A 10,707-nucleotide genomic window follows, 5' to 3' on the forward strand; every position below is an offset into this window, starting at 1 on the left:
TTATCGGCTTGCATGGTGATGTACATATACGGTAGGCTTGTGGTAGCACCACGTGCTCCCGCAAGCCTACTGTATATACTTAAACCACTTGTTCCTTCTATGTGCATATTCTGCTTTTCTTCTTCTTCTTCTTCTTCTTCTTCTTCTTCTTTTTCTTTCTTTCCTTCTTCTTCTCCTACTTCTTCTTCTTCGTCATCGTCATCTCCTTATTTTCTTCCTCTTCCTCTTCTTCTTTTTCTTCTTCCTTTTCTTCTTCTTCTTCTTCTTCTTCTTCTTCTTCTTCTTCTTCTTCCTCTTCTTCTTCTTCTTTTTCTTCTTCTTCTTCTTCTTCTTCTCCTCCTTCTTCTTCTTCTTCCTCTTCTTCTTCTGGCTTTTTTGTGAATAGGTAGCTGATGTAGAGGAACATATATTGAAATTTATTGATTCAAATTTGATGATGACGCAATAATACTAATTCTATAGAAGCAAAACTATTAAAGCTCAAATTGTATTCTAGTTCATAATATGCCAAATGTAAGAGAAAGCCTCTTTAATCGAATAACCACTTATGTGTAAACTTCGTCCTCAATGAAGAAAGAAGAAGAAGAAAAAAACCTAACTTAGCCCTAACCCCATTTCTCGAATAAACCACTTTCTTGTGTCCCCTTTTCCCCTTTTTAAAATAATTTTTAATACAGTAAGCGTTATCATTCTTATTACACAAGACAAATAGTGTGGAAGAACATAATAGAAAAAATGTTTCCTGTAAAGCAATTAGGCTCTTCAAATGCCTTCATATTCTAAATATGGCATGTAACAGCATAACAATCGGGACGGATTTTATGCCACATGTTCGTGTAGTCCCATCAGGCGCGTAGGTAGGTGGGGGGGGGGGGTGGTCGAACCCCCCTCAATTTTTTTTTTGTGTGTTTGGAGGAAACCCCCCTCATTTTCTTTTCTTTTTAATAAGAAAAAAAGTAAATAAAAAAAAATATGTGCTAATGGGTGACCCAAAACAGGTGACCTTACCCCCCCCCCCCCACCAACGGAACGAAACATCTATCGGCCAATTTTTCAAATTTTCGGGACAAAAAAAAGTGCTCTTTTCTGATCGTTTCCACACCCTTTCTTTCACAATGTAAGGGCTTGACCAGAACTCAACCTTTTCTTTAAGGCTCTTCATAAACATTTTTTAATATAAATAATCTACTGCTAATTTCATATATCTTACAAGGATACCTTTATCATTATAATGACATATATGCTTGTATATTTTCTTCCAAATATTTAGATAGTTCTTACTATTGTACGGGGTGTTGTTTGTATTGCAAGAGCGGAAGGATGTGAACTGGTCATCAATATCAAAGGAACCCAGGTATATATCATACTTGAAATTATTGGATGTTATTTCGTACCATTAATGAATAAACATATATTGATAACATAAGTCGATATACAAAATACATAAGCAGGCGTAAATCTATTCATTGGATAAAATGGTATTATGTTTGTATATTCATCTATTTTTGTGATTCTAATATCATTATTTAATACAGCCTCTCTATCAATAAATGTTAATTCATATAGCTGCGTTGAATATCCATGTTATTAATTTGCAGTAATTATATTTTACTTTTCATCCTGATTATAACATGATTATAACCTTATCATGGTTATTGGAAATGAATTCGCTCATAAACGCCTCATTCAAGCTACACTGTTGCCCATTAAGCTGAATTGATGTTTTTATACCTCTTTCCATAAAACGATTATGACAATATGATTAATATTTTATGTCTTCTCAGGACCTTATTGAACAATCTCTATGACAGTTAAGATTAATCAATAAAGCTTCGAGAACATAAAAACTTTGCCTGTCAATAACAAACCATTTCACCGAAAGAGGTAAGAACAGTTATTCCAATTTGATGGGCTATTATGGGCAACAATGTATATTAGTTTTGACAAAATTTGATCATTTTATAGTTAAATTTCTTCAACCTTTTGTTTCCTCCATCGGTCATAGACGGTTAGACTGGACTCAATAGATTTGATTCGCAGAGCCTTTACATCGCCTTGTTATCTTCATTATGCTGAGATGCCAGAGTTATCCAACCTCACCATCACAGAGATTAACAACATCCCCGTGCCCATCGGCTCTCAAGCAAACCAGGTAATTTCAATATCCCGTTAACGGTATTAAATAAACGGAAATAAATTATATTCATTAAAATTGGGCAAACGGGGGAGGGGCGTAGTTTTGAAGATGCCCATAGAAGTTGTGTCGATGCCACATTTATCCTGCCTCATTGTTATTTGAACAAATGTGTTGGCACTCCGCCATCAGAAATAATATTGGTCAGAGATCTAGCAAAAGATTTTTGTTAACAATGAACTTTATAGGGAACTAAGCAAATAAACTTCATCCTTGATTGACTTAATCAACAAACAGATATATTTCACAAACACATTTTTGTCCCGTACACACTAAGAAAAAAAGGTGCGAGTATGCACCTTTAGGGGTGCAAACCGATGCAACACTGGCAGCATCTTTAGGGGTAAATCCTGCACCCTTTTTAAAGGTGCAATCCTGCACCCTTTAAAAGGGTGCCAGATTGGACATATTAGTACCCTTTATGGTTCAATCCTGCACCTTTAGGGGTGCAAACCGATGCAACACTAGCAGCACCTTTATGGGTTCAATCCTGCACCCTTTAAGAGTGTGCCAGATTGCACCTTTTAGGAGACATGTTAGTACCCTTAATGGTTCAATCCTGCTCCAGTACGGGTGCAAACTGATGCAATAGCAGCACATTTAGGGGTTCAATCCTGCACCCTTTAAAAGGTGCAATCTTGCACCCATCATCGAGGAATACTCGTAAAATTTGCACATACACAAATACATATTAAACATGCATGATGTTTCTTGGTTAGTAATCATATAATCAAAATATCTATTTATTGCTAAAACGTGAATGTAATTGTACCATGATCAGACAAATTAATCTATTGGTTAATGATTGCCGAAGGAAAATACAAATCACAAAATTGATGTACATTGTCATAATTTGCTTAACAAATCATGATAAATGTATTTTTATGAGAACACATGGAAAGAAATCATGAATATGCATGTCTAACGCCCCCGCCACGCCGTCTTCTATTATGATGAAATAATAGAATCGAGCTCCGAGTGAAATCAGGTTTTGTATTGGTCCGCTAGCTATATGACTTCCACTCGGGGGTGGGGTTAGTCTCAAATAGACCACTGTATCAGTGTATGATATTATATTATTAAAATATAAAATACAAAGAGACAAATCCATAAATAAAGTGCTTGGACACGATTTAGATTACGATGTCACTTGGCAATTATTTAATTAATATGAATGACAAATCTCATCCATCAAATCAGAATAATAGAAATAATACAACTTATATATATAAATGTTGCAATAAATATAATTGCAAAGTATTCTTAAGAGTTAAAGGGCGACTTATTTCTTACTTAATTAATTACAGCCTAATTGGGAAGGGAAGGGATAGGTTAAGGGAAATGAGGTTAGTAATTATGGCCACTTAGCTCGCTGATATTTCGATCGAGGACTTGACTTGGAAGGGATGCGACTGGGACGAACTTGGACGAGACTTGGAAGAACTTGACTTGGAGGAACTTGACTTGGCGGGAACAAATCTGGACAGGATATGGCAGGAGCGAAGCTGGACTTGACTTGGCGGGACTGGAACTTGACGGGTACGGGAACGAAGTTGGACGTGATTTTGGACTAAATTGGATACAGTTCTTTATAATGGTGAACAGACACTTTCCCAAATGACTGGAGCTGGAGTTGACGTTGAGTTGACTTTAAAATACGGAAGGTGTATTTTAGAATTTGCTCAACCTCTCGAAGTGTCTAAGTTGTCGTTCGACTTCTCTAAAGTCCAAATCTTAAAGTATATCGTATACTGGATATTTGAAGCACTGATGATTATTAAAGATGTATTAAGAGGAGAAGGGTTTCGGGTGAGGAGGTTCCAGGTGGGGGTTTCTAAGTGAGGATTTCATGCAGGGGATGGGGGTTTTATACCTAATTACATATTCACAATCTCGATTCTGAGATCTCCTCCTACAAAATATTCTTACCCTAAACTTAACTATTTCATTATTATTACTGTAGGTGACTGGGCGGGCATAATACTTGATGGACACTCAAACAGTGTTCCTGAACCATTAATCCTAACATTGTGATTGGGCGAAAGTAAAAATAAGAGGAAGGAGTAGAAAATACAAAAGCTCATTGGTCAATTGGGGATATTCCTGCTACCACTTCTTGCGATGACTCAGCTCTTTTACCAAGAAAACAAATGTCTTGTCTTCCAGCCCAAACTTGTATTTGTAGAGTGATAATTTATTTGCCTGTATACCACTATTTGCCTGTTTATAATCAGTCAACACAAACACTGGTTGAATATGGGCTTTGTCTACTACTTATCTATACTAAAAGTTATGACTGAAAGTCTTTCTCTACAAACATCCTATTCTTGGAATCTTTGGACCAGTGGAAAATGACCAGGTATCATCTCACTGTAGTTCGCTGACCTCAAGTAGGAAGAAAGATGATGAAATAGGAGAGGGAAAGAGAAAGAGAGAGAGAGAGAGAGGGTATCGTCTCACTGTAGTTTGCTGACCTCCAGTAGAGAGGATGATGCAATAAAAGAGAGAGAGATGCAATAAAAGAGAGAGAGAGAGAGAGAGAGAGAGAGAGAGAGAGGGGGGGGGGGTGTTTACCTGGTTTAAAGGGAGATATCTCTACTTCGCTACACATGCAATATGCAAACTTTTATTTTGCACCCTTTTTTGGTCGAAAGGGTTCATTTTTGTGGGAAGGGTTCAAAATCTTATATTGCACCCTTTTTTTTAACCCCTTTTCCTTAAATAGGGTTCATTTTTATGTAAAGGGTGCAAACTCTTATTTTGTACCCTTTTTTGCACCCTTTTTTCTTAGAGTGTATAGAAAAGAAAATGCAAAGAAAAACTTGCGGATTTAGAAATGTGAGTTCAGCTTGAAAATTGTCAAATTAACGGACTGTCATTGTTTACTTTCCTTCTTAAATGCATTTAATGTTATTCAATATAATTGGTGTTTGTCATTAGAGGAGGGGCGTGGGGTTATCACATACCCTTTACAAATGCTGTAGGTAATATTTGTAAAGATTTTTGTTCCATAATCTTTGTAAGCAATTGTTTTTACGATTTCTGGACAATGTTAAAAATTAGTCGGGAGATTCTATTTGAATATTGCAGGACGCTGTTTTTGGCCCTCGTCAGTTAATTTTTCAATGTCAAGACATTTGTTGCTTGCTTGTTGGAAAACTTTCGTAAAAGATGTTAGGCCCCATCTCATTCGCAAGGTTTGGCAGCGCCTCATGTGATTTTCTGGTTGATTTATTTTTCTGCAGATTGACAAAATTATGAAGGAAGCCCTGGAGACCTCAAGAGGAATAATAATACTTCGTGCTGTTCCACAATCGTTGCTGGACGATTTGGCCGAATAGGATGATTATATGCAGGAAGAGCAAGCACATGACATCTTGGATGAATAATATTGCACTATTAAAAATTCAATAAGATATTTCTTCGAAAACTAGAAGATCTTCATTCTAATCCCCAAAGATCTCCCCTCTTAAACTTGGAGATCTTTCTTCTACAGGAGATGTCTGTACATCAGGGAACAGCGTTTAAAGGTGAAATTCAGAGAAAATCACAAATATGTCAACTATTGTATCACTAGAAACTGGTAAACTAACAGAGGGCCATCGTACAAGTTATAGGTCAGCTACATATTGGGTTATTTATAAAAATACAAATACAACCACCTCCATAGCAGCTGGGATATACGAGAGACTCGCCGGAAAAATAACGATGTTTTAATGACGTCACTATATGGACCACTACTGGCCAAGCAGACGACATCCCATAAAGAATGAACATCATTGCAAAGCCATTATTTGTCAAATCAAAGAGTATCTCTTTGGTCAAATTATAATGAGTTTAGTGTATATACATGTAATGGCATGTCAAACCATTCAAAAGGGGATATGACCCGATTCTGATAACTAAAATCTTTAGCTTGTAAATACACAGGATAGGGGTTAATTAACAATCAAAGAAACCAGACTTTCAAATTGAAAAAAAAAAAAGCGGAATGATATTAAGGACGGCATTTGTTCCCTTTTGAAACGCCGAACATACCGAGGTGTGTGCAGCTGAATATACAACGGCGTCTTATTTTGTTTACAAGCGACAGATTCTTTTATTTTTGTATCGCTGCATTTGTCTTTAAAATAAAACCATGCGCGGGGTTAAGAGTGAGGCAATAGATTATACATTTAGCCAGACGGTAGTGAAGTACGAGAAAAGAGAAGATAAAACACAGGCACTGAAAATATGTGAGATGTCATGGGGCATCTTCTGCTTGTGCAAATCATGTCCATACTGTGATCTCACGCATCTCAGCTGCGTTCGGAGAGCTCTTCAGGTGCTATGCCGGGGCTGTATTTAGGCGTTTTGTAATTTATAATATTCATTAATTCGAATGTTTCCAAGCATTGAATTTTGATAACCTTGTCGAATCAAAGTTTCAACTTTTCAAAAATGAAAATAAAGTTAGTTTTTAAAATCAATGAATATCTGCTTTAACACTCGTATGCTGGTGTTCTATGGCAAGCTTTTGATGCCATGAAAGCTAAAGTAAAAATAGATTTGTAGAACGCATAGCATACGGAGCAGTGCCCTGTATTCATCAATGTCCGTTTCATCGCTGTGATACTATGCAGCGTGGTTGACTCAGCGCCTCTTCAGAGACATGCTGGATATAATGATTTCCCTTCTGTTTCTACGATCTTGGAGAACAAGCAACCCATCACTCAATATCTTGGAATCGGTTCAAGAGAAATATGAAGGGTTCTCATTTTGGCAATGAACATGGGTTGTTACAATTTTATAGCTTTTGTTTTTGTAGGGTTACATTGTTATTTTAGCGCCCCTATATAAACTTGATGGGGGACATTTTCAAAGGTAAAAACCAGTTATGGTCATGCAACTGCATTGTAAAAGAAACGTTGTGAAATCGATCATAAAAGGTTGATCATCTAGCATAGATGTACTGCAAGGTTCTGGAAGCATCAAAATGATAAGAAATTTGGCCCAGTCTTCATAAAGTTACAGCCCTGTACACAGACAGATGTATATGGGACTAAGCACACGTGCGCGACACGTGCGTTTTTATCTCTCACACACCAATAGATGAAGTAATTTACCAAATATATCAATTAGTAGGCGGGTTCCGGCAAATTTTTTATTATCATGTATTATTCAAAACATATTCTTTCATATGATTGGTAATAAGAGCTTTCATTTCATTTTTTGAAATTGGGGCGTTTCCATTTCTGGTCTTTACCTTTAAGCGCTATGTAATTGCTAAGAAATAATTTGCGAATGGTATTGTTTACAGTCCATTAGGTATCGTATAACCATGTAACTAAATAAGTAGACAAAGGAAAGTTTATGACTTTGTTGAGTAATTGGTGTTATTAATGAATATCAGATGTAATATACATGTTCAATAACACGCTATTGAAGGAAACCAGTGTAATTCACAAGCAGTGGAAAATTAGAAATAAAAAGCATCGAAAAATGAAAAAGAGGAAGTTATATCTTCGATCATGGTTTGACTTTAGTTGTAAAGAAAAATGACCAAAAAAAAAAAAACGACACTGAATAAGAGATTACAAGTTGGGATGGATTGAATAACTCTATAAACACGGTTGGAATTCTTTGGTTATATTGATTTGTTTTAAATGAACGATTAAACATAACACTTTGTCCTATTGAATGAAAAAAAAACTATGTCTCCATTCAGCTGAATAATTCCAATGGACTATATCGTCATATCATATGAATCGCGAATTGTATTGAGTGTTGAAGGCTTTTGTTTTTGTATGTTTATGGTTCGAAACATATATATTGTTAAATATCAGATGTATTGTACATTTTTAGTAATACTCTAGACGGAAACCAGGGTAATTCTAAAATAGAATCTTAGTCTTGATTGGCTAGGGGAGTGAAGGCAAATTTAAAACATAAAACCGGTTGAGAGGTTTTCACGAAAGATCTAAGTACTACTATGTGAGGAAAACTGGGTTTTCAACAAATTGTAAGTGTTTAGGAAATTATTGTGGATTATGTTTTCTCCCATATCCATGCTTAAACTAATACTCAAAGCATTTTAATGTTGTAGGTGTATTAAAAATGTGTGTAAAGAGACAATTCAGTCGGTGTTATCATTGGATTCTTAACATGCAAACAAGCCTGACATCACCCCGTATTTTCTCTATAAAGTACATTATGCATAGAAATGAGGGGGTCTATATTGGCATTTCCTTTTTTGTTTGTTCAAATGTTGTACATACCTAGATGATTAGATGTACCTGGATACCACAAATGCGATAATTTCGTTAATACAAAGATTGTTGAAATATTGAGCTGATTTCACGTGTGTACATAATTTTATCCCAGTTTTACGCTGATCTCATAACCTTATGCGTTAAAGGGTATTATATTATATTCAACGAGGCGTGTTAATCTTTCAACTCATGAAAATATTCGCACTATTGATCTCATAACCATTCATTATTGTAGATATGGCCTACTCTTCTTGTATTATTTACTGTACTACGTCTTCAGGAATAGTAAAGTATATATCATTTATTCATGTAGGTAGAGATGTAAAGATCATATTGAAAGTGAATGAATAATATACTGCATTTTAATACATTTAATGAAAACTTGTAATAACATTAAATGTTTACTTATCAATCATATAAGAACTGCATGAAGAAATACGTGATGAAACCTGTCCTCATAATGTAATTATTTTTCTACCATCACTTTAATAATTTTTTCACGGTTGTGAGTATTCTGTCTGGTGTATTCTTATATTGTTATTACAATAAAGACATATATATTCTTGAATGATTTTCCAAAATTGCCTTCGATAAATGACCATTTTGGTTTTAGCATAATTATAAAAGAAAATGCAAAGAGTTGAGAAATATACAAAAAAGTGCCTCGTTATAGGTAAGAATACCTGGCTAACACGGTGATGAATAAGAAAAAAAGTAATGGGAATAGTGTGTGTGTGTGCGTGTGTGCGTGTGTGTGTTGTGTGTGTGTGAGAGAGAGAGAGAGAGACAGAAAGAGAGAGAGATAGAGAGGGAGGGGAATATAAATAGAAAGAGAGAGAGAGATAGAGAGAGAGAGAGAGAGAGAGAGAGAGAGAGGAGATAGATAAAGAGAGAGAGAGAGAGAGCCATCCGCCCTCTCGTAGACACCTGTAAACATCCTGCCTGGACACAAGTCCACTTGGACTTGACAGGTGTTGAGCAAAGATCCCAGTTAAAGTCCTTCGATATGACATGAAGTAGTGGGACAAATTAGCATATTGATTATTTATTCATAATATGTATATCTGATACCCAACCAGTCAATACCTCTATATCATGGCCAATCTTGTGATCAATCAGGAAAAGAAAAAAAGATAATTGTATGATTAATGGCTGTCACGCTGAAGGAGGAGGGGGGCACCATAGCAGATTGTAATGTTTAATTTGATGTATTATTAATTTATTTTTGAATTCTTTATATATTATTATCATTATTATTATTATTATTATTATTATTATTATTATTTTTTTTTTTTGGGGGGGGGGGGGGGGAAGTGAGAAACTGCGATTACGATGAGCGTTTACGATGAGCGTTTCGAATCGCTCATTCTGCCTTCAAAATTGAGCTTAAACGCACCCTTAGACAGGCCTTGCGTGTATGGTGTATGTAATAGTTATCGCTTTTTAGGGACAATCATTGTCAAAATTCATGATGGAATGCAACACTCTTTATTGAGTTGCCGTCCATTCACGCGTTAACTATTCAACATGGATAATAGTCTTTACTATTTATGTCTCTTGCTTTATTTGAACGGAGAGCTGTTCAAATAAAGAAATGCGAACTATTGAAACAATTTCTGAAACGGCTTTCCAATATTCTGAATAAGGAAATGCTAGAAAATATCAGTCGATGTTCTAGGCACATGAATCGAAGCAGAAATCGTTTGAGAAGACCAAATGATTTAATTGAATTTAAGAATCATATACATGTAAAAGCGAAAATATAGAATAGAATATAGAATACATCAAATATACGTAATACAAAGAAAAATATTATATTTTCTGGACCAAAAAGAGGCAAATTTCTGATAAATTGGGCCCACACATAAAAATCACGCACACACACACGCACGCACAAACGCTCTCTCTCTCTCTCTCTCCCTCACCCCTCTCTCTCTCTCTCTCTCTCTATCTCTCTCTCTCTCCCCCTCTCTCTCTCTCTCTCTATCTCTCTCTCTCTCCCCCTCTCTCTCTCTCTCTCTCTCACGCACACACGCGCGCGCGAGCGCACACATGATAGGCCTACAGGTGACAGAAGGTTAAAAATTCCGTTACACAAAGAGGGTCATAATTCGAAAATGAAACAGAGTTTTATTTATATTTCCGAACCCTATTTTTTTTTGGAATGATATATTTCGCATTTTCGGAGCTTTGAACCCTTTCTTCATTTTCGAAACAATGAACCCCATTCAATATTCTGAATTCATGTCATTAATTGACCAT

The 10,707-nt window shown here is 35.8% G+C and overlaps 1 long non-coding RNA gene across 1 annotated transcript; it reads left to right on the forward strand.

Annotated features, from left to right (window-relative positions):
* Positions 1 to 1,276: 1,276 nt before the first annotated feature.
* LOC115924233 lies at positions 1,277 to 5,903 on the forward strand. Its single transcript, XR_004064225.1, has 3 exons — positions 1,277 to 1,354; positions 2,006 to 2,152; positions 5,440 to 5,903. It is a non-coding gene; the product is annotated as an uncharacterized LOC115924233 (long non-coding RNA).
* The last annotated feature ends 4,804 nt before the right edge of the window (positions 5,904 to 10,707 follow it).

This window comes from Strongylocentrotus purpuratus, unplaced genomic scaffold, assembly GCF_000002235.5.
Source record: "Strongylocentrotus purpuratus isolate Spur 01 unplaced genomic scaffold, Spur_5.0 spur5_scaffold_15, whole genome shotgun sequence".
NCBI lineage: Eukaryota > Metazoa > Echinodermata > Echinoidea > Camarodonta > Strongylocentrotidae > Strongylocentrotus > Strongylocentrotus purpuratus.